This window comes from Idiotropiscis lumnitzeri, chromosome 10 (assembly GCF_059441095.1).
Source record: "Idiotropiscis lumnitzeri isolate Australia: NSW breed Sydney's pygmy pipehorse chromosome 10, RoL_Ilum_1.0, whole genome shotgun sequence".
Taxonomy (NCBI): Eukaryota; Metazoa; Chordata; class Actinopteri; order Syngnathiformes; family Syngnathidae; genus Idiotropiscis; species Idiotropiscis lumnitzeri.
In genome coordinates, this window is record NC_142400.1 from 18,710,224 (window position 1) to 18,723,567 (window position 13,344).

Sequence of the window (13,344 nt, forward strand, 5' to 3'; positions counted from 1 at the left end):
TTACAGTAAAAAAAAAAAGCGAGCTTCTTTATGTTTACTTTCCTATTTGCATAACTAAGCTTACTTCCATCAAATGTCACATGGCAATTATAGGTCAGTATATCTGAGAGTGTCACGGAAATAAAAACTGCAAAGGGTCAAGCTGAATTTCCTATTTAGTACATCACAAAACCACAGTAAATGCACACATTCAAAAGCCTTCTCATCAATCTGCTGTGTAGTGGCTATGTTAAGTGTAGGTGGTAAGATCAGATATCTAATTATACAATAGCCAAACATTTTTGTTCATGAAACGTAAGGAGTGTCTAAGTTTTGCTTGGTGAGTTGCTGGTATTAGAAAAACTGCACATATAAAACATGTTTCTATGGAGACCACTGGTGCCAGATATGTGAAAAATAATATTAATTGGTAATGTATCTCTTCAATTTACTAATATGTACCCTCAATTTAGTAATCTGTACTACCAGTTTAGTCATCTGTACTCCTAGCTAAAACCAAATTGCTAAACGGAGTGTGAGAATGACAAAAATGAGGGTAGTGAATAGTGAAGTGGAGTCTACCCCAATATAATTTGAGAGAGTTGTGTTAAACACCCTGGCTGATGACCAGCCAATCACAGAGCACATACTGTACAGACACTCAAAGCAATTTAGAGTGTTTAGTTAGCATGTTTTTGGAATGTGGGATGCAGCCAGAGTATCATGGGAAACCCATGCAAACATGGGGAGAACTTGCAAACTCCACACAAACTACCCAGAGCCTACAATCATACACTGAACCTCAGGTCTGTGAGATGGATGTGCTAACCGCTTTGTTATCATGCTATAATATTCAATAATTTTAATCATTACAAATAGTCAACCAAAGCCACGTTTGTATTGTGTCTGTGCCCTTGAAATGCATCAAAACACATTTCCATGACAGCTCAAAGTCATACTAAGCTATTCATCGTTTATATATTCTTGTTCATGCGAGCATTAAATGAACAAATGAACCTGGGATATCAAACCATGATCTCAAGTAAAGCTGCCAAGACACAAAAAGCCAAGCAAGAATGGTTTGTCAGCCATGGTAATAATGTTTGTCACAAGTACCCTCTTTCTAGCCCTAGCTCAAATGAACGAAGTCCAAAAATATGGGATCAGAGTGACTTATATTTGACGCTGTAACCCAAGAGCCCTCTTTATGAAATCATCTCTGTTGATTGGCTGTTTCTGCGCCGTGCAGCATCTGATATGATTTCAAATGGTTATACATCAAAGCCATTTGTGTGAAGTAAGGGCAGTTTGCACACATTTAATTAAAATACAGATGTTTATCAGCATCTTGCTGATTGACATGAGCAGACTGTTGTGAAAAAGATACTGTGGCTGTCATAGTCATTATAGATTTTTGTGCCTAAACAACATCTGGGAGAGTGGAGAAGTGGATGGGTGTTGACGTATTTGCTATAAAATCCGCTCTAGCAAGCTGAACTAGAGAAGCAGGCAGAGTATTTGTATTACTTTTACTTCATCTTTTGAGACTGATGAACAACATATTTTTAGGTGATTTGCTGCACAAAACTCATTTCTATTGGAATTACGATTTAATAAATGAGGATGGGTGCTTTTGGTTATAGTTTATTTTTAATTAACTTTTTAACCTTTAGGAACACGGACACTGCTAAATAAGTCTTTAATAATTAATTCAGTTAGAGTGTAGGAGACAAGAGGGAGTTTACTCATCTAACGGAGAACGAATATACTGCAGGTCATCGGGAGAAAATATTTATCGTTGTTGGACATACTCATCGTAAAGCCATCAATGAGTGAGAATAAAAATTGACAGATTCACTCTTGAGACTTGAGATGAATTTCAGAAATCCTAAACAAGGTTGTGGGATATTTCAAATTATTAGCAAGATTTTAGAAGTTTATTTTAGGTTTGTAAAATATGAGCCTTCATCAGTAAGTGTATCTTTCATTTGGGATCTTTTGACATGGAAACCAATTGTTGCATTATTCATGAGTGACTTGCAGAATCTAAGTGTTAGACACTTCTCTGATCATGAATGCATCCTCCACCCAAAACCCACTCAAGTCACCGAAATTGAATGCAATTATATGGAACTTCACAAAGATACTTTCTTTGGCATGATACGATTCATTGCTGGATATTACAAAAATAGGGGCTGTTGGCTCACAATCACTGTTTGAGTTTGTCCAAGTATTAGATTAAGTTGTAGTCAGTCCATTATGCAACTATTTCCATATCTAACTCACCAAAGCCTGTCTTTGGATGTCACTTTGTGCATTGGGCCAAGTCATGCTGTATCCAGGAAATTCTAATCACACAATAATCCAAAAGTGTGAGGCTTTTCCAGCGATCGCTGGAAAATTGTGGCTGGACTCTTAAAATGCAGACACAGGAAAAGATGGTTTACAAAGATATTTATTATTACACTGAATATTCAGTTATCCAAATATAAATCTAGGTATAGAGGTATCTATGTATAAGGTTATATCTATAATTACAACCGTCGATGAAAACGATTAACACAAAGCGCTGGTGGAATAACTCACACCAGGAAAAAGGAATCACGACGGAACGAAAAACGCTTGCAAAAGGCACGGAAACAAATAACGAAAAATGGCTTACCGCAAAAGGGCAAGAAGAGGACCAATGAGTGAAAAGAGAACAGAAACTAACCGAGCAATAGCTAGAGACGAAAAGAACAAAACGCTGAACACAACACACGAAGCAAGAACACTATCGATACGCGGAACATGAGCAATGTGGGATAATAATCCGACGCTGACTTGTCAGTGTTGGTGGCTTAAGTAGTGTGTAATCAGTAGGTGAATGAGAGTCAGGTGTGGAGCTGGTGGGCGCGTCTCTCCGCTCCTGATGACATGGCACGAGACAATCGCTGGAGGAAACGCCCCCACTCAGCTGAGAAAACAAACACAACATGGCATGACAGAAACGGGTCATGACAAAAAGACCTTTAAGGAAGTATTAAGATTAAGGTTTGCCATACATAAGAAATTCAGATTGTTGTACTAATTGGGAATGTATACTTCTGTCTACATAGTAAAGTGGAATACCTTAAACACACTAGATTTATTAAAGGTAAATAATTCATGGGTAAAATATAGACAATATGACATGGATTTGAGGGGGAAGCATCTTGATTATGATTGGAAAAACTGCTCGCGAGCTCTTCTGGGTCTGCACAGGTGATCAATAACCTTAGGTAATTTTAAGCGTGATCAGTTCGGATGGATTATTGCTTGGCAGGACGGATTTTGCATTGATCCTCTCATCATGTCAGTCACCAACTGTGACAATTGAAATCTTCAAATTCCATACATCAGCGTGAATTGCATACATTTAGGCAAACATCTAAATATTTGATGACTCAAGAGACCCAAGTGGTGCTTTTTCTTATTTAAATGGTTTTGGATTGTTTTTGCGATTTAGCCATGCTGCACGTCAAAATTCCCACCCACTGTAAACAGAAATCACAGTTATTTTGCTCTCGTATGCTGTGAAAATCATATCTAAACTTATGACAATTTAAGACATTTGTATTTGCTGCCTAATTTCATGTTGGAATGGTGCTTCTTGACAATAAAACATATTATTGTTTATTTCACTTTTAAATAGTTCCACACGTTGGCCTCACAGTGCAGAGGTTGTGGGTTTGATTCCTTCATGTGTGGAGTTTGCATGTTCTCCCTGTGTGGTTGTTTGTCTGTGTGTGCCCTGTGATTGGCTGGCAACCAGTTCAGGGAGTCTCAGGCCGACTGCCGAAGATAGCTGGGATAGGCCTCAGCACCGTCCGCAACCCTTGTAAGGAGAAACGGTACAGATAATGGATGGACGGATAGTGCCACAATTGTAAGGAACAGCCTTTTGTGAGATGAGCAGCAAAGCAGAGTATGATTGCCATCGAATACATAACCGCATCAGCCTGGCATCTTCTTCTTATGCTGGTCACCAGCATGGTCACTCACTACAGTGGGAGCACATTCTATTCTTCAACCTGCATTTGTTGCAAATCAGCCAAGATAGTTGGGTATAGTGAACAGGATGTCCAAGCCGATCCCACGGACCGCCCTCATAACAGTAAATAGTAATATATGATATATTGTGGAGCTTTACATCCTCAATCCAGAGTCAAGTGGCTTTATCCAACATAGATATGCTATTCATCCATGCACATGGTAATGTGTGTAACAAACAAGTTTATTTTTTAATACAGCAAAATAAATCTGACGAAGCTCACGTTAGTGCGTTATTGTTAATATAATGTCACAATTTAGCTAGCGGTTTGATTTAAATCAAGCCCTGGCCTGTCCAGCAGGTTTAATTGTAGTAATTGCGCCAGCTTTATGGTTTAATTTCCACATTTGTACAGACAAACAGAGGTGGGCATCGTCAGTCTATCAGTAATTCCCGTTAGTATTTCAGGCCCTTGTCAGCGGCAGCCAGTCGGCTTCGAGAACATAATTTTCACGTCACACACAGTCGCCAATCAGTGAAATAAAAACAATATGGGACACGTGTCACCAAGGTCTGTGGGGCTGAAAGGTATACAAGACTGATTTATTTTTTCATTCATTTGACTGCGTGTAGAGTGTGTGGCACCTGCGTGGGACGTAATGCCACTTATTCTGTTCTCGATGTTGTTTGGCTGACTCGACCAACTGGGCGGGCCTGAAATACTGAAATTAATTTGTAGGCCGACGAAAGCACTGACGAATGCTCTCCTGTGCTGGCACAGAAATAACGATCAGACAAACAGCTTCTGAATGGTCTGTCGCTGGCAAAGCCGACACCTTGGCTCATAGTGCCTCTTTCCCAGAGACACTTGTCAGGCATACCGGTGGCTGTTTGAGAAAGTTGGTGTGTGTTTATTTGGCATGGGTCTGGAGCTTCACTGTGATGTAGAAAAGTGAGGACCCAGTCGTTTTCTTGAATTAGGCGGTGCACGTGTTTAGGGAGCTGGAGTAAGCATGAACTCTAGGAAATGGGTGAACGGATGAAAACGCCACTTTGTGGGGTGTTTTTGGTGAGAAATTAGCATTTTAACAAAGCTCAAAAAGTTGATTTGGAATGACAAGGCCCCTTGAAAAACAAATAATTAATTACACAAATGAACAAATAAATACAAATTTTCTTTCATATATTTAATTGTAAATATTTAGAGACCAAATAATATCCATATGTAGTGCAATCATGATTCACATAATTGGTATTTACAGAAGCTAGTTATGATAAAGTCACGCCATTGACACTAAAGCTGTGAGCTTGACTAAAATGAACAGAAAATAACAACTTTCTCAGATCAGATTTTTCCAACCTGAGGCAGTTGTGATAACTTCAATTTCTGTGAACTGTAATAGGTGAAAAGCATGTAAGTGATGAGTGGACTTTCCACATGCATATTTTATACCTCTGTCCAGGTGTACAATTTCAGCAAGTACAAGAAGTGAACAGATTTGATCATTTGCAAATGTGGAATGTAGGATAAAATGCAACAAGCCGCAAAATTATTATCCAAAGCTTGCTTTGCTTTGCTTTTTTTCACTGATCACAGATTTGTCAGTATTGTTTTTTTGTATGTCTGTTAGCACATTGCCATCTGGTAAGCACTTGAGCATCAGTAAATCAAAAGGTGCATGACGTTTTTTTTTTTTTTTAAAGTGTCTATTAGAGTAGAATAAAGCAATGTTTATATTTCTTTAATTTAGTTGGAAAAGTAGAATTTCTCATAATAGCCTGTTATAATAGGAAGGTTCTCCATGTGAGTGAAGAGGCTCCTAATCACTGCACTGTTACGGAAAGTCATGACTGCTTATTGGCATGAAATTTCATAATGACACAGATCAATACCAGCCAGCCAGGAGGCTTTTCTCCAAGTGATTTGACACTTTTGAATTAGTACCTCGGAGTGGGAGTGAGCACGTGTTAAGAGGATTCAATTCGACCGCGGGCAATAACATGTTAACAAGAGTACAGGCATGACTGACTAATAACAGAATGAAAGCACTATGAAACTCAAAAACGGGGAATGCATAGGGGAAAAAATCATCAACAAAAATCCAAGGTAACAGTTTAAACAATTAATGCCAATATGATGTGAGACTAAAACACCCCTCTAAGCTCTGCCCATCTTTTCAGATCTCTTTGCAGGGAATGATATAAGGCTTGGAGGAGCAGGTTGTGAGATAAAAGGCCACATCACAATGATGATCTCTATCGATTTGCAACCTTGGGCACACAGAGGAGGTCCAACATTTGTCACGTCAGGCTGAACCCAATAGCTGATCCATGCCACGCTCTGATGAATTGGTCCTGTTTGCCAAGTTTGTTTAATTGATGACTTGTTCTTCTTCAGGTAGACCACCGCTATCTTCCATGCATTTATTGATTTACCAAAGCACCCCCACTTTCCTTGGGTAACCTTTCTCTCATTTTATGGACACAAGATAAACTCAACCTTGCTTCTATTCCTCAACCAGCATGCCAACAATGTGTCCTTCATTGCACCCCTTACTGAATAGTTAAACTTCATGAAGTGGTCAGTGCCTATGAAGAGGAGTTCCCTTCCTTTCACATAATTGCAAAACTGTGGTAAGTTTGAATGTGTCCTTATTTGAAATGATGATATTTGGACCCTATTTTCCTGCCCAGTTCATGTCGAACTGTGCGCATGGATTGAGTTATTTTTTTTTTTTTTTTTGGCGCGCTAATTACGTTTGCATTGGTAAAATGCAAGCTCTCCCCTGTCAGATGATATAGTCAGCTGCGCATGTGAAATGGGCAATTGGAGACTGACTTGCACCCCCAATTATGCCTTGTGTCAGCCCCTGTGACAACCATCCATAGTTGTGCCAAAAGTTCAGAAAATTAGAATAAGAATTTGCTCAATTGCTTGATTTCTACAATGATTCAGATGGATTGTTGCACGCTGTTGTCATATTGAGGAATGATCTACCATGACACGCCCCTCCCCCACATCCACAGAGCTCAGAATCTGTCTAACAAAATTGCGTTACACCACCTCTGCCAATAATTAGACCTGTTTATGGGTAGTCTAAAACCAAGTCTACTTTCTGTCACCAAATTGCCAGAAGTCCAGGGGCCTTGCAATACAATACGCTGGAACGCTTTTCAAGGCATAGTGTGGTCTACCTGATTCACAAACTAGAATTAAAACTTGATGATAAACCTTTTTTTATGTCAGCGCATATGCTTCTGTCTATAAAAATAGGGCCCATTGCATAAAAAATGCAATAGACACAATTCGGAGGTATAATATTTTGATAAAAGACCTAGCTGTGGAACTTGAAGAAAATACATTGCGACTGCTACAGTTAAATAACCCTGAGGTGGTAATTAATCCAACATTTTCTGGAAAGGTACTCCTCAAAAGTAGCACAAAGCGCTCCTACATTTCTTGCAAGACCTCAACTCATCCTGTGAGACTTCAGCTAAAGCAGGATACATACAAATTGATATATGGAGTATTTCTTTTCCATTTCTCATCAAAACCGGATGTTCCTAAAAGATTATCCTAACCAAATACTCCATGGAGTGGGCAGGGAAGGCAGGTAGTCACCTGGGGCCACGTGCTTGATATGCAGTAAATTTCGTAGCATGCGTTTGAAAAATACTAGATTTGCCCACAGTAAACAGAAAAAAATATTGAATAGTAAATTTTACGCTGAATATTTTACGCTCAAATGTTACTCGGTTTTGTCATGGTCCGTGTTTGTTGATTTTGGTTTTGACTTTCGATTCATGTTTGGCATTCTGTTTCATTGTCTGTGCCATTAAGATTATTGTGTCCACCTGTGCTTGTTGTCCCAGCCCCTAGTGTTAGCCAATCGGCGCCATCCAACCCTGTGTGTCTTGTCGAGGTGTTCCTCGTTGTATTGTCAATTTGTTTGTATTTAGTTCCCTGATTGCTTTCAGTACTTATTGGTTAATTGTTTGCTGTCAAGTGGCTGTCGTCCATTCCTCAGCGTTTTCGAAGTGTTCACACTGTACGTCAGGGGTGGGCAAGCTTTTTGATTGGCGGGCCACAATGGGTTCTAAAATTTGACAGAGGGGCCGGACCAGGAGCAGATGGATGGAGTGTTTTGGTAACCTCGCCTCATTGGAGAAAAAAAATAAATGTAATTTTAAATGAAAGTGAACAAAAGCATTAAAACAATATATATGTCTTTGAAAAACCACAATATTTAGAAAATAAAACATTAACAAGGTTTATTCATTGAATTTTTTTTCAAGTTCAGCGGGCCGGATTAAAACATTTAACGGGCCGCATGTGGCCCCCGGGCCTTAGTTTGCCCACATGTGATCTACGTTATTGTTGTATTTTTAGTCATTGTTTGGTACAAGTTATTTTGTAATGTTTGTTTGTAACTTCGATCCATGTTGTTTTGCACTTTGATATTTTTGTTCAATCCAGTTCCTTGTTTGCCTTTTTTTCTTCTTTCCATTAGATACCCCTTTAAGTTACTCCCGCCTAGCTTCCCTGCATTTGTGTCCTCCTCAACCCAGGACCTGTTTACTGGGACCAAATATAGTCTTTTTCTGGAAATTCGGACAAAACGCCTATCCCACTGAGCTGCAAAGGTTTATTGTTGTTACTTTATACTTTCATAAGGTAGTATAATTCGTTATTTGCATTTGACTCCCCTTCATTATTTATGTTCAGTGACTGATTTGGCACTGAATTACTATGTATGGTAACTATGGAATATGAATCACTTTGCTGTGTTAATGATTAGTCTCCCACCTGATGGCAGTTTTGTCTGGTAAGCGAAGGCTTTTGCCCATCAAATCAACTAGAATGATCACAGACAAACAAAAGTTGTAACAGCTTTCACACTTCATTGGAGACTTTTGGAGAAAATCATTGGGAATCGAAACATATATTTGCATGCATGTTTTTGGAATGTGGGAGTGAACTGGAGTACCTGGGGAAAACCCACGCAGGCACGGGGAGAACATGCAAACTCCACACAGGAAGGTCGGAGCTGGAATCAAACCCGCGACCTCAGCACTGTGAGGCCATTGTGCTAACCTGTAGACCACCGTGCCGCACATGTTTTTCAGTATTCCATAAATATATAAAACAAAATGTGCACGTTGCAAACTATTCATTTCACGAGGAGCTCACTGCATTGTTTTTAGATGAGCAGGTTTTAGTTTGGTGTGGAGTTTAACAGCACGATCAACATGAGGCTGAATTTGCAGCATCCTCATCATAGACTTTCGAATTAAAACCAGTCTAAAGAATAGCTCCCGAAGCGCCTCAGCAAGCTATTGACTCTAGAGCTGAGGCATGAGGTACAACACGGGAGAAGCAGCACTAACATGAAGGGAAATTCTGCAAAAAGACACACTTTTGGATTTAAAGCACCTATCTCAGATCCCAGAGCCTTGAGAATGGGATTGGATTACTGTCGGGTAGATTTACTCCTGTGGCTCTTTGCCACTACATCATCATAGGGCCCCCTGCCTCTGGATCAATGGGGATATTTACTGCACCTGTTTCAGAGAGACTTTCTCAGTCGGCAGGGCATTAAACAAACAGCCTGGACAGCCGAAAGCACTGTCTCAGCCCTAGCTCGTCTGTTCACACTGTGCCATGCCCAAATGCGACAGGGATTCACGTGAGAACACACACGCATTAGAAAAGACATTACATTATGATGAATCATGATTTTATGATTAATGACGATTTCAAATATGATTTTATCCACTCGGTTAATTGCACATTCTTTATTCATTCTTTAAAATGGAAATGGAGAAATTATGAATAAATACAAACTTTTGTTATGAAAAGGTTCTTTATTCTAACCCATGTGAATTTGAAGGCCTCGTAATAGAAATCACTTATGGCCTCAACAGCACTCTTTTATGAAGTATCATTGTGCATCTCCAGTCCATTAAATTATATGATAAATTTGAGAAGAATCGCCATTTAGTTTGTGAGACAAAAGTCTGTACATAAACGTATACTGGCTGTCTCCATCCGCTAAATGCAAGCACATGAGTTGAAGAATGGGTGGAATGTATTTAGTTTCCTCTCAAATATGAGCTGAATGGAGAAAAACAGTCAGTATGAAATTTCTTCATTACTTGACAATCCCAGAGACTGAGCCAGTGCTATTAGCTGACAGGGCAGTGTCAAACAATGGGCCTCTAAAAGGCGACACATATACGGTATTAACATTTCTGCCTTGGGAGCTCACAATCACAGACTGGTCCGTCATCAGCAAAATTATCCATGGTTACAGTAAGGATATGACTACTGAAGAACTGTATTGAAATATAGATTCAAATAATTGTCAAAAAAAAAAAACACCAAAGGAAAAAAAATGCCTTTCAAAAGCATTGTCTCGCATATGCATATCCAAGCTTCCGATGTGACTAGCTTTGGTTTAATATTTTCAGACTATGTGTGACAATTATTCTTTTTTTTGTTTGTTCAATTCCTGATAGAATGGCAAAGGCAATCTTGCCACATGAGTAGCTATAATCCAAATTATTGCGAGTTTTGTTCTAATATTTTCAGAGACTAATTATCATATGCCTGACCTGATGCACAGAGATTTTTGTGCTAATCTGTTGTTTTATGGATGTAGAGTTGAGATAGACGTCACATTTGATGCCCTCGTGCTGACTGCATTGTCAGCCATTGCATTGTTAATGTCTCTTTTTTTTTTCTTCCTTTCTCCCAGGAAGAATGTGAAACCTGACGGTAGCAGTGATAACTAAATTATGGGAATACTTAACGATGGCATCTGGTATTTTTATAGCAAGGTAGATTGGTATACAATTACAAAATGAAAAGTCTAGTGTACAGCATATGTCAGAGGCATTCAATTAAAAGTCACAGAGGTCCACGACGAAAATTTCTTCCAATTAAAAGGTCCGAACCAAAGTCCAACTTCCAGAAATGTCTAGCCTATGTTCACATTTTTATATAATTTCAATATTTAGTCATTTTCAACAGAGCACACTTGTATACGAAATATTTAGCAATGTTCCCATTAAACACATTTGCCAGTCAAACAAATGTAAGGTGTTTATTTCACATTCAAGAAAATGTGGCTCCAGGAATTTAAGGGTGCCACTTCCAGAAAAAAACATTAAAATATCTCCTGCAGAAATATAACAAGTGCTAAGCATTGAGTTAACATCCTTTACCTTTTTTTTTTTTTTAAATCAAAGAGTTATCAGCCTAAAAAAAACGGAAAGCCTAATTATCCAAGTAAACCAGGTCAACATGTTCAGTACACAATCAATAAAAATGGCTGTCCTCATGAAAAACTAATTCAAAATGAGCTTTGACATGACCTTTTTTTTTTTTTAATATTTTTTTTACATCTCTTAATGAGAAAAATGAGTTTGTGACTGCCCTGCCAGTGACTTAATTCTGGGTTGGAACGGAGTCAGGGCCATTGGGATTTGGTAGATTATTTCACACATCTGGCCTGTGTGTTTTCCTTTAAATAATGTTTGTGCAACAACATTTAAGCACTCCTTCACAACTTCCCCATCACTGAATGTTTTCTTATGTTTCCCCAAAATCCATGATACTTTTAGTGAACATTCGTTTGCATGCCGCTGGGCTGTAAACGAAAATGTAAACATCTGTTATACTGCACTCGAAGTTCAATATTTTTGCGTGCGCTCACCTCAAACTTCAGCGGATAACTTTGCACAAAAGGGCGGTGCTTTGTTTCGTAGTGGCGCTTCGAAAGGTTGCGACGGTTTCGGAGCATATGATGCACACTGGTTTTGAATCGGCTGCAGCCAGAATGAAACTAAATTTCTCCGTCCATTCATTGAAAACAAGATGCATCGACCTCGCTAACTTTTTAGCACGGCATACTGTCAGCAGCACTCTCTTCGGGTCTGCTGCGCAATTGGCAGTGGATCGTAAACAAAAGATTTGATTGTCTCAAATCAGTGACACCTTTGCCGTATTTACTAGAATTGCAGCGCCAACGTTTGCGAATGCGCCCTGAAAAAAATTCATAATAGATTGGCCATGGGTCCGGTCCGAACCATCCCGCGGTCCGGATCCGTGGCCACGTACAGTGTATGTCATTCTTTTGAAACTTAGTCGGGTTTAATCTTTTTTAGGAAATCAGATGCCATTTATATTTGCACTTTTATTTCTTCTTCACATTGACTAACCAAATGCTGGAAATTGCACGATGACCGGACTGTTCCTTATTGACTTTTTCAGTAATTGCCAATAGACAAAACGTTTACATAATGGCAAACTTACACGCATACAGATTTAGCAAATGGGCAGCATAAAAACACGCTAATAGCATAAATGATTAACTAGCTTTGAAGACGATATTATGCAGCCTTGATATTTCACAACTTTAAAAACACACAAACACAAAAAGTAACATTAGATGACTTGAGGTGTTCACTTAGGAATTCACAGAAGAAGGTGGAAGTTAAAATACTCAGTGTCACCTGAACTTCATTTCTGTTATGTAATCAGAGATCAGACAGATCTCTTGACATAAATTATGAATGCATTCTCAGTATTTATGAGCATTTATTATGCTAAAAAGTAATGCAACTGTAAATGTGTGATTCAAAGAAGATAAGGGCTTTAAAGTGTCTTGTTTCTTACACACAACATATGTGCACCATGTATTAAATGTAACGCAGAGAGGAAGCCCAGCCGTCCATTATCTGCCGCTTATCCGCAGTCGGCCCACGGAGGCAGCAGCTTCAGCAAGGAAGCCCAGACTTCCCATTCCCCAGCCACGTCTCCGAGCTTTTCCGGAGGGATAAGAAGGCGTTCCCAAGCCATCCGGAGACATAGTCTCCCCAGCGTGTCCTAAGATGTCCTCGGGACATCCTGCCGGAGGGACACCTCACCTGGGAGGCAACCAGGAGGCATCCAATTCAGATGCCCGAGCCACCTTATCTGGCTCCTCAGCAGCAGCGGCTCGACTCTGAGTCCCTCTTGGATGACTGAGCTTCTCACTCTATCTCTAAGGGAGAGCCCAGACACCCTGCGGAGGATACTCATTTCAGCCACTTGTAACCAAGATCTTGTTCAGTCTTGTCCTACAGCTTGTGACAAAAGGTGAGCGTTGGAACGTAAATCAAGAGCTTCACCTTTTACATCTATGTGTGCCCTGCGATTGGCTGGCAGCCACTTCATGGTGTACCACGCCTACTGCCCGAAGAGAGCTGGGATACCTGGCTCCAGGACCCCTCACGACCCTCGTGAAGACAAGCAGTACAGATAATGGATGGATCTTTATACCAATCGCTACACTCTCGGCTGCGATCCG